Below are 11528 nucleotides of genomic sequence, written 5' to 3' on the forward strand. Positions count from 1 at the left end.
CACCGAAGTCCTAATGGTCGGGTTAAGTTTCTTAAATTTCAAAAATGCAAGTTCATCTTTTGTGTCCCTACAAAATATTTTCACAATCCAAATAAGTGCAATATCTTTTTTTTTTTTTGGTCGGTCATGGGGCTTGAACTCTGGGCCTGGAGCTATCCCTGTGATCTTCAGCTCAAGGTGAGCCCTCTACCACTTGAGACACAGCTCCACTTCCAGTTTTCTAGTGGTTTATTTGAGATAAGTGTACCACAGACTTTCCTTCCCAGGCTGGCTTTGAACCATGATCCTCAGATCTCAGTCTCCTGTTTAGCTAGGATTATAGGCATGAACCACCAGTGCCCCGCAGCACCAATATTTTACTGTAAAAATTCATGGATTCCGCGGAATTCTTCCAAGTTAATTGCCTGCCTTGGATGGAAAAATGTATTCAATAGATTTTGTAAACATGTATAATAATTTCTTCAGAGTTTGTGATTTTTTTAATAAGAAATAATTTTAATTTACCTGTTGAAATGAGTAGTACAGAAACTAAAATATTTCTGGTGCTTGTCTGAAAAAGTATATTTTAAAATATTCTATATTCTATGTTTGCATAATGTTCATAATTTATTTTCTCCTAGATATACATTGAATTCTATATTATTGTATAATATATACGTTCATTAATGTGTCCTTTCCGATTGTATTCCATATAGAAACAGTTTGATTCCTTTTTTTCTAGGTCTTAATATTATTTTTCTTTGGGATAAAATGACAATGTTGTCTAATTTGAAAAGTTTTGTAAAGTTTATGCTATGTAAACGCCTTTCTGAGGTGATTTAATACACTGATGTCAAACTAAATTTAATTATATGAATTACGTGTATTGTTACACTTGTAATTTTGTAATCAACTTTTTAATCACTTTTTTTCATTTCTTGCATCTGAAGAATGAAAAATTTGGAATACTTCTCAAATTTTCATATTATCCTTGTGCAAGTGCCATGTTAATCTCTGTGTTGTAATTTGAGTATACGTGCTGCTGAAGCATGTAGTATCCTCTAAATTTAATAGTTAATGCTGCAATCTTTATACAGGCTTATATCTATGGGTGCCTACTTGTAACAAGGAAACCTTATTGTTCCTAACAATGCTATCGATCTTATTTCCCTAAAATTCTGTGAATATTGGAAAAAATTATATTGATCAGTCGATTGCTCACATTTCCAAACTATTTTTGCCAATGAATACTTAAGTCTTTTTATTTGGAATTTGATCATACTCTCTATTATTTATAGTTAGGTCCAAAGGTGATGGCTTTTTCAAGTACTTATTTGTCCAGCTTTGTGGACCTAATGGATTCAAACTAAGCGTTGCTTAAGCGCTACTTCTAAACTTCTTCAGCTGACATTTTCCCAAATGAGGTGTTACTGGAACAAATGTCTACCTGAGCCTTTACCCTTCTTCCATGTGGGAACAGACCAACCAGAATACCTTACCCTGACAGCAAAGATTTTCTTACTAGAACAAAACTAATCTTGGTTACAAGGGATCATAGAGAGATGAACAGTTCAAACAGAACTGTTCAGACAAGAAGGTATTTTATCAAAATATAATTGTTTATTATACCTTCCATTTAAAAGTAGCTAAAGCCAAGAAGTGAAAAAATTGTTCTTATGCATGATTACTTAATGTCCTGGCCTGTCTGTAAGTTCCTGGCAGGAACTTACACTACTACCTTTTTATCACCAAATATTTTCATAGTTGCAAGAGAAGTGCATATGTTTCTCCTCGTTATTAGGCATTAAATTGATAATGTTTTAATCACAGTGTTTCCTCTTGCCTCCATGCTGTAAATCTACAAATGATAAAGCTTTAGATCTAATTCTATCAAACACTGAAGTAGAGATAATGGAATCATACTTTAAAACAGAGTTGCCTTTGATACAGTAACTACAACAGAAGAATACACAACGTGTGTCTTTTAATCATATTATATATAGTTATATGTGCTGATTTTATATTTCACACAATGAAACTTACTAGAATTAGTTGATAATTTGACAAATAAATTGATATTTATTTACTCCAATAAACAGAATTGGAATATAAATATTTAGGTTTCAAATATGTATTAGACTAGAAAACGTATCAATGCAATCTTTTTAGTATAAACTTGTGATACATTATAACTCTTCTTGGTCTTCCGAATCCACATGATAAAAAACAATGTTTTCCTCTAATCTGTAATGGATATTACTCTGCTGCTCTGTTTATTGTTTTAACTCGCTTGTCCCAAACTGTTTTTATCCATATTTCTGAAGCATTCTTACTGATTATGCCCAAATTTTGCTAAGATGTCTAAAAAATATTATTCTTCTGCAGTACCCATGGATCCTAGGATCCCAACGCCCCTTTACCTGCATCATCAGATAACAGGGGCAAGACTTTTCACCAAGGCCCATGCAATATATCAACGCAAAGTAATTGAAGACCCATCTCAATTATGCATTTCCTATATTTCAGGGCCCCAATTCCTTGAGATGCAGGAATTAGCAGTAAGCAATTGTGAAATGCAAGGCAAATTAAAATGAAGGATGAGATCACAAAATTTGAGAGAAAGTACTGTAATTCAAACATTCAACTTACAGATGACCAGCCCATATGAGTGAACAAGTTCACAAATTGTCATAAGATTATTTTTAATACCCCTCACCTATGATTAACGAAAGATTTTATTCCAACATAAGTGGGCCAAAAAATAGTTCCTAGAAAGATAGATCTATAATTGGTCTACGAAAGCCCGAAAACTTGACTTAGAGGTCAAATGTAATTCAGAAAATCATTTGAAGCACTAAGAAGTGCTTCAAAACACTGGGACTTCAGTACAACATGGTTCTGTGGTATAAAAATGTCACTCTCAAACCAATGATAATCTACATATAATCTCCTGAAAGTATATTCCTTTTCAAATAAACTTTTAAAAATCACTTTCGCCCTTACTTCATTGCTGGTGGGAATGTAAACTTGTTTAACCACTTTGGAAAGCAGTATGGAGGTTCCTCAAAAGACTTCACATAGATCTCCCCTATGACCCAGCAATCCCACTTTTGGGCATTTACCCAAATGTTTACAAACAAGACCACACTAAAGCTACCAGCACAACAATGTTTATTGCAGCATTATTTACCATAGCTAAGATATGGAACCGACCCAGATGTCCCTCAGTAGATGAATGGATCAAGAAAATGTGGTATATATACACAATGGAATTCTATGCCTCCATCAGAAAGAATGACATTGCCCCATTTGTTAGGAAATGGAAAAACTTGGAAAAAATTAAGTGAAGGAAGCCAGGCCCAAAGAAACATAGGTCTCATGGTTTCCCTTATTTGCAATATCTAGTATATGTATGAGTCAAGCGGAAAAGGTCAGATAATGTGAGGTCAGGAAAATGAACCCTTAAATATGTATTTTAATGTTTTTTTCTTTCATGCATGTGTTTCTAATGCATTTATAAGATTATCTCTTTGTTGCTTTGTATGTCCCTCCCCCACAGTATAACCTCTGCTTTCACTATATTTGATGTCAGTATAACTTTTGGAGGAGATGGGGAAAAAACAGTGTTTAAGGATACAGGTGGACCTCTTGCAACAGTGAGAATTACAAGTTGTCATGTCCAAAACGAGCTTTACAACGTCGGTGCGGGGGGGGGGGGCGAGTGGGGGGAAGGAGAAGGATTGGGATTGCGGGGGAGGGGGGAGGCTGGGAAGGGATGTGAAGGGTAAACCAAAGGAGGAGGCTGCAATGCTTGGTAAGAAATGTACGCATTATCCTGCCCATGTAATTGTAACCCCTCTGTACAGTATGTTCACAAATAAAATAAAATTAAATTAAAAAAAATCACTTTCGCCAAAATAACATTTGACAAGTTGATGATACTTAGTGACATTACAAGTTTTTCAAGTGTAGGGAGCAAGTACAATAGAGTTGAATTATTTACACAGCACTAATGCCAAACATGTTCAACCATTCATTAAAGTGTAGAAATAGTACCACCCACAATTTGTGTTTTTCAGTATGGGCCTTTCAGAAATGTGTTTAATATGTCAGCCTCCTAAATTTCAAACCCAAACCTTAGCTAATAAATTTCATCATTTAATAAGGTACATTTTAAACAATCACAAATAGTTGCCTCATCATATGTTATTTTATGTTTTCCCTCTGTCTAACATAGTAAGAAATATGACTTTATGTCTTGAATATGGGTACTAATCAGAGATATGACAAACATAATATCTGTCTTCTATTTCTATCATATTCCTATCTAGGAATAAATTATAATGTTCTTCTTTTTCCAAAACTTATAGGTAGTAGAAAATATTATTCCATGTAAAATAAAAGAATCACACGATTGTACAAAGCCATTTATAAAAATGCATAGTTAGGAATACATTCTAAGCCATTTTTTAACTTTCTTTTTGACTAAAGATTAATCTTTCAAACGGTTGAGAAAAAATCATGTTTAGGTGCTTCCCGTCTCCAGTCTTGCAAATTGTTGCTGCAGATGAATGAATTATGGAAATATAAGCTGACATCATTTCAAGAATATGCAGGATTGAAACTCCATGGAATGTATATAAACCTTTCAAAGTATTAATAGACAGTTTAACAGAATGACTATCAGAAGTTGAAACCAAAGAGGAATTATAGTAAAGACATAGAGGGGCTGGGAAGGTGGCTCAGTGGTAGAGTGCTTGCCTTGCATGCATGAGGCCCTGGGTTCGATTCCTCAGCACCACATAAGCAGAAAAAGCTGGAAGTGGTGCTGTGGCTCAAGTGGTAGAGTGCTAGCCTTGAGCTGAAGAGCTGAGGGACAGCACCCAGGCCCAGAGTTCAGGCCCCATGACTGGCAAAAAAAAAAAAAAAAGACATAGAATGAATGAAAAAAGAACAAGGAGCAAATACAGCTAGAATACTGAATGTACACATATGATGAAGGAAGTGGTAAATTGGAAATAAATCTTGGAGAAAGGGTCGTTTGAGAATGATAGAAGGAGTGACTCTGATCTAGGAGCATTGGACAATTAGATGGATATATTTAATTGTAACACAATTGCACAAACTTTTAAAATTCAGTTAAAAACACATCTAGAAACAAAAACACACAAAAATCACAACCAAACAGCAATCTCTAGAGAGTATGAATATGACCACTCAAAATTTTAATCAGTTAATGAAGGGCAGTCTTGGGAAAAGCAAACAAAGCTGTTCAAAGAGGGAAGTTTGGAATAGGGGAGAATTTTCAACAGAATTAAATAGATTAAGGTTATAAATCACCTATATCTGCTGCATACAGTATCTTACTTCTACGAGATTTCTGTCTGAACTGGATAATCCAGTCCTGAGAAACACTTGGTAACTTGTGAGGTAGAATGGAAGAAACAAGATCAAGAACGCATTACTCCACTGGAGAGAAAATGATCCTCTATATTTTCTCTAATCTCTCTTCACTACTCTTTCTTCATACTTTTAAGTCAATTGATTTTCAATTATATTTTTCCTTCTTTCTTCTGGCAAAGTAATTGGTCAAAGTAATTTCATTAAATATTATTTGCCATTTTCTTCTTTCATGCTGTTTAATTGGCCAAGTGAGTCCATAAAACTTCCCTCTTGTATTTGTTTGCCATGAAACAACATCTATGTTAATAAGGAGAAATCTAATGTAAAACTTTGTATCCAGAAAACAGTCCAAGATGCTGTGATCACAAATATTTGGCTATATATTTTTTTCTTTTTCCTTGAAAGACTTCTTGTGTCTAAAGTGCCCACAAAAATAAGTACTCCATCACTTGTTGGTTCAATCAGAATTGTCTAACATCAAAGATATATTTTGCTAAGAAGATGCTTAGAGGAAACCAAAAAATACTGCACTTTTTAATCTTCTCTCTTAAGATTCTCCTTAGATACCATATCAGGAACAGTGAAGTTATTCCATGCAAAATTATTTTAATAGATTATTTTTCTCTTGGTCTTGCATTTGTTCACCAAGGTGTATGGAGGAGAATAGAGTTAAATCACCCATACCTTGGAAGAAAGTGTCTGTTACAAAAGGAAAATGCTTCTATGTCCTACTTCTATGTCCTACTCTTAGCTCTTGCCAGAGTTCCAATTAATCACAGCTTCTTGGCTTCCAGTCTAGTGAAGCTGAAGGACCATACGGGCTCCACCACTGCTACATCTTCATTATTTCTCTTTTAAAACTCTTCAAGTTGCCTCATTTGGATGTGGAATGTATTTTCATGTCTTCATTCAATCAGTTCTGCATTGTAGTGAGCCAAATGGGCTCTGTAAAATCACTTTAGGGAGAAAAAATACTAACACAATTTACATCAAAAAGTTTTGGCCTCCCTTCACTGCTGAAGTCAATACGCTTAGCTAAGGCTTCTAAGAAAAATTTTATTATTAATATTTCCATTTTTTCAATTCTTTTCTGAACTTTTTGGCATATGTAATAAAAGAAGTCTAGACTACCTCATATTAATAAGAATATTATTTTTTGTGAGCCACTTAGAAATGTGAAATCATTGGTTTGAAGTATCCAATCAAATTTTTTTCTGTGTTTCACTGCTTCACGTCCAAAGACATTGTGGAAAGTGTTATAAACAGAAATGTGTAATCCCAACACCTTCTTTCATTGTGGAGGGCACTTTCTCCCTAAATATTTTGACTCAAATTATCTTTTTCAGAGAATTACTATTTGGTAATTGAAGGTACATTGACAAATTTTGATGCCTTATTTTTTAAAGAACTTTTAATTTAAATTCCAATACAACCTTCTTTCAAACAGTGAGAATATAGTTCCTGGGTAAGGACAATTCCATGGGAACCTACAGGATTTACAGCAAGGTTTCTGAGGTTTGTTTGTTTAGTTTCAAAAAGAGCCATCTTCATCCATATTGCTCCCTCTCTACTAAGTCTCCTTGGATTTCTTTGCATGAGAGCCTATTCTTCCAGGCAATTTTAAATTTTCTTAATAGGCTAAGTTATTAAAAATTTTGAACTATTGAATTTTACCTGTCATAAATTTGAAACTGTTGAAAATCCTTTATCAGAACCGCAAATTCACTAATCCTAATTCCACCTTTACCATCAAAATGTTAACATGCTGTTTTCATGATATAGTAACCATGCAGCTATTATTTTCCAGTGGCTTTGTTATGCATATATTTAACCATATTAGCTGATGCTAAGCAAAATGAATTCCAAGATATGGAACCAGATTTTTTTTTCATTTGTGGTTGTTGTTTTTGATGAACTATGTGATTTCTGTTTTCTTTGGGGTTTTCCCCTATGGTTTATCCCTGCTGTATGGTGAAACAATGGTGAGACAAAGGAAAAAAGGCAAACCAATGCAATAGCAATACTCACAAGACAATATGTTGGAAATGTATTTTACAACTTGTGAGGGGTGAAGGGGTGAAGGAAAACTGTGAGAAAAATGAGGGAGGGGTAACAAGATTGAAATGTTTTTTATTCACTACCTTACAGTTAGTGTAAAGTCACTGTACATCAATTTGATAATAAAATTGAAAAAATAAGCTGTGTAAAATGTAATTTTACTTTATTGGCACAGTAAATATTATTCTTTATGTAGTAACATTTTAAAAATCAATAATATTTGGCTTCTAATTTGAATTAATTACCCCTTATTTATCAGAGGTTCATCAACTTGAATGTTATCCAACTAGACACTATTTTCACAATATACTTGCCAAATTTTTCAAAAAAGAATAAAGTTATTACTTTCTCATTCTAAAACATAAAACAGGGTCTGGGAAGATGGCTCAGTGGTAGAGCGCTTGCCTTGCATGCCTGAGGCCCTGGGTTCGATTTCTCAGCACCACATAAGCAAAAAGAAAAAAGCCAGAAGCTCAAGTGGTAGAGCGCTAGCCTTGAGCTGAAGAGCTGAGGGACAGCGCCCAGGCCCAGAGTTCAGGCCCCACGACCGGACCTAGTTTAATACTATGGAAACCCATAATTTTAAAAGTAAGTAAGTTTTTAAGAGGACAGAATAAATGTGTTCTTCAAAATTCCTATGACTAACAACTATTCATTTTTAAATTCTCAACATTCCTAAGAGATTCAAAACAGTACCTGTTTGCATGTTAATTAATTCTGCAATAGATGCAGTTTCCAATGGGGTGTCCAGATTGAGAAGTAAACAGAAAAATAGCCACATTCTTGTAGAGGATAAAACTGTGAAGCATGTGTAATAATTAATTCTTCAAGAGTAAGCAATTGTTTATAAGAGTAAGCTATTATGTCTATGACCATCAATCCCAAGATTTATGTCATAAAGTCATCCTAGCCCAACAGTTTCCAACTTGTAAGGGACACCTTAAAATTCCTTAATTCACATTATGAATACCTTATCTCTATTTTGAAAAAATACTACACCTCTGCTAATGTGACACCCTCCTTGTTCTGAAAAGAACACCACAATAAACTGAGCTGCATCATTTTTCCTCCACTGGTATTCTTGAGATCAGAACACTTGCAAATATTATTTATATTTAGACTTTTTTAACTATCATAGATATTCAGTATGCTAAGATAGGAAAATTATGATTCAAAGCCCACCCAGGCAGGAAGGTTTCTTAGAATCTTATCTCCAAAAAACTTCTCTGCAAAAGCCAGACTCAAGTGGCACTGAGGTTGAAGTGGTAGGGCTTGACCCTTGAGCATAAACAGGATCAGAGACCCTGTCCATGCCAAGAGTTCAAGTTCTAGGATGAACCAATAAAAACAAACTGAAAAATACCCCAAACCTAGCATTTTTCTCCATGTATACAGAGGCACGTAAATAAGGAAATGGCTTCCTGTGGTACATATAGGTAGAAGAAAGAAGATGTCACACAATTACTCTCTTCATACCATATTAAACCAAACCTTTAAAAATTGGTTTTTCTAAATGTATAAATTAATGTCATCCATTTTTGGCAACTCTGTCTAGATTATTCATATTAACATGGTATACGTTAACTCTGCGAATTATCTATTAACTATGTTCTAATTATAACTGTCGTGAAAGAATATCTAGGCAAATAGAATGCCAGAATTATTTGTGAATTTTTCAATTAATCCCTCTACTTTGAAAGAATTTTGTAGTATCCTATAGAATATGAAATTACAAACAAATCAAAAATATATTTTTAATCTAAATTCTAATTTAACAAGGTCTACAAAATCCTACATTAGACGAACTTTGCTATTTCTCCGGTCTTAAGCTTTTGTAATCCTTCAACATTTATTTGGAATCCAACAGAATGAGGGATGGGAATCATGAGCTCTTTTGCATCTACGAATGTTCTGTAATGATGAGAGCATTTAAAACACAAGTGAGGATATATATGAGGTGTATTCAATAGGAAACTTGACTTCTCAAAACATAATGACAAAATTAGGCCAAACTTCCAACTGTGTATTCCTTTCTTGTTGTTTGGTTAGTTTTACTGAGACAAAATTATTCTATCTGGTCCAGGGAAGGTATCATTATGTAATTCCACTCTCTTATCTCTTGTCTGAGTGCTAGAATTCCAGGCTTGTATCACATTGCCCTGCCATAGTTTGTTTATTTAATCTAGAAACAGACTAGAAATTCAGAACTTCTCCTATGATTTTATCCACTAGACTGACAGCTCAGACTGTTTATGTACTATTTTCAAAGGTGTTTTAACAATTGACATAGGATATGAACATTTTTTGATGCACCTGCAGGCTTCCCTGATTCATTCCACTATGTATCCTATCCCATTAAGAATGATTGCTTGACTCTCTTACTATCTCTGGTCCCTACCTATGTAATATTCTCAACTTCTGGGGGAAAGTTCACTTGAGGGCTTTCTAATATTAAAAATTATCACTTGATTCTAGTCTTACTCAGGACCAATTTTCTATTGTTTTCTAACTTTTCTACATATTCTGAGAGTTGTTTCATTTGTGTATTTTTGTGTGCACCTATACACTTATAGGTGTGTATGTGTATGTTTGTATGTATGTATGTATGCAAAAACTTAAAGCTGTAATTCAGCAATCTTGTTCATGACTGGTATCCCAGCTTTCGCTGGTTAATTATAGGTAGTGTCTCAAAGCCTATACTGTCCAAGCTGGGTGCAAATTGAACCTCCCAGACTCCTTTACATTCTTAGGTTTTATTTTTCTAGGAGTATCAACTTTTAAACTTCAAACACTTTTGTGAGTGTAAAGTCTAACTGTAGCCCAGATTTTTAACTCAAGAATTCATATAAAGTTAGATGAACATATACATTACATATCCTGGGTGTACACTGTTAGAAATGTGATCATAAACCAAGTTGTTGTGAGATCTGAGGATTGGGTTTTAAAGTCAGCACGGGTAGGAAAGTCCTGGAGACTCTTTTTCTCCAATAATTACCAGAAAACTGGAAGCGGCACTGCAGCTCAAGTGGAAGAGCACTAGCCTTGAGCTGCGTTTCAGAGGGACAGCGCCCTGTCCCATATTTCAAGTGCCACGAAAAACAACAACAATAAAAAGGAATATAAGAAAAGGAAAGAACAAGAAATGTGATCTTAGCCACCAGGTTCATTGCTAGTATAATTCCTGTTCCCTCAAGATAGACTCTTTTTTTCCAGTTAAGTCTGTTCTCCCATATGTGACTTGCATTGGAAAAAGAATCATTCTTCCATTCTCCTTTTTGCACAATTACATGATTAGCAAGCATGATTTAGAAAGGGAGTGGCCTCATGCTTCATGTTCCACTTAGGGGTAATGCTTTCTCTATATCACTCCCATAAATCTACATATGGGACTTGGCTTTATTGTTTCAATTTTTTATTTGTAGAGTCTTGTATATTGTATTGAACACTTATACATAAACACAGAACTTTTTCTCCTATAATTGCTATTGTTTCTTTTACGGTTAACTCATGTACAGTTGGGAAATTAATGCACAGCATATAGACTCACAAAAAATTATCTGAGAACCTTCTTACCATTTAAAATTCACCTTAATTTACAGAGCACATGAGAAGTTTGAACAAAATATATTCTCATGGATAATGTATTTATAAGCAATTTAAATTGCATTTGTCTTTACTAAGTTGTCTCTGAAACACGTGTTACCTCATGTCCAAAAGTGTCTTTGTGCTATTTCAATGAAGCCAGAAAACATTCATTTTTTTCTGGAGCAGCACCATAAATTGTTACTGGAAGTAAGTGGAAGTAACTGTTACTGGATGTGGAAACTGATCCCAGGAGAGGAATTTAACATAGAGAAATGACAAAGTTCAAGTTAACTATTGCGTTCCTTTGTACTGTACAAGAAAAGAATCCAAGGCTGGAAGGAAACTCTGTCCCTGACTTTTTTGAGTTTGTCCTTTACTCATATAAAACTTGTCTGTAAACTTCTGGTTGAGAGTTTTGCAAAAGGAAACAATATGCCATTTGAAGGCAGGCATAGAACAAAAGGAAATAACTTTGTTTTAAAAGTGTTCTACTGCAAAGAAGC

At 34.4% G+C, this 11528-nt stretch overlaps 1 pseudogene; it reads right to left on the bottom strand.

The window, feature by feature from the left end:
* Positions 1 to 933: 933 nt before the first annotated feature.
* On the bottom strand, positions 934 to 1030 carry LOC138836731 (U6 spliceosomal RNA; annotated as a pseudogene).
* Positions 1031 to 11528: the final 10498 nt, after the last annotated feature.

Source organism: Dipodomys merriami, unplaced genomic scaffold, assembly GCF_024711535.1.
Source record: "Dipodomys merriami isolate MVZ:Mamm:240054 unplaced genomic scaffold, mDipMer1.0.p SCAF_2559, whole genome shotgun sequence".
Classification (NCBI taxonomy): Eukaryota; Metazoa; Chordata; class Mammalia; order Rodentia; family Heteromyidae; genus Dipodomys; species Dipodomys merriami.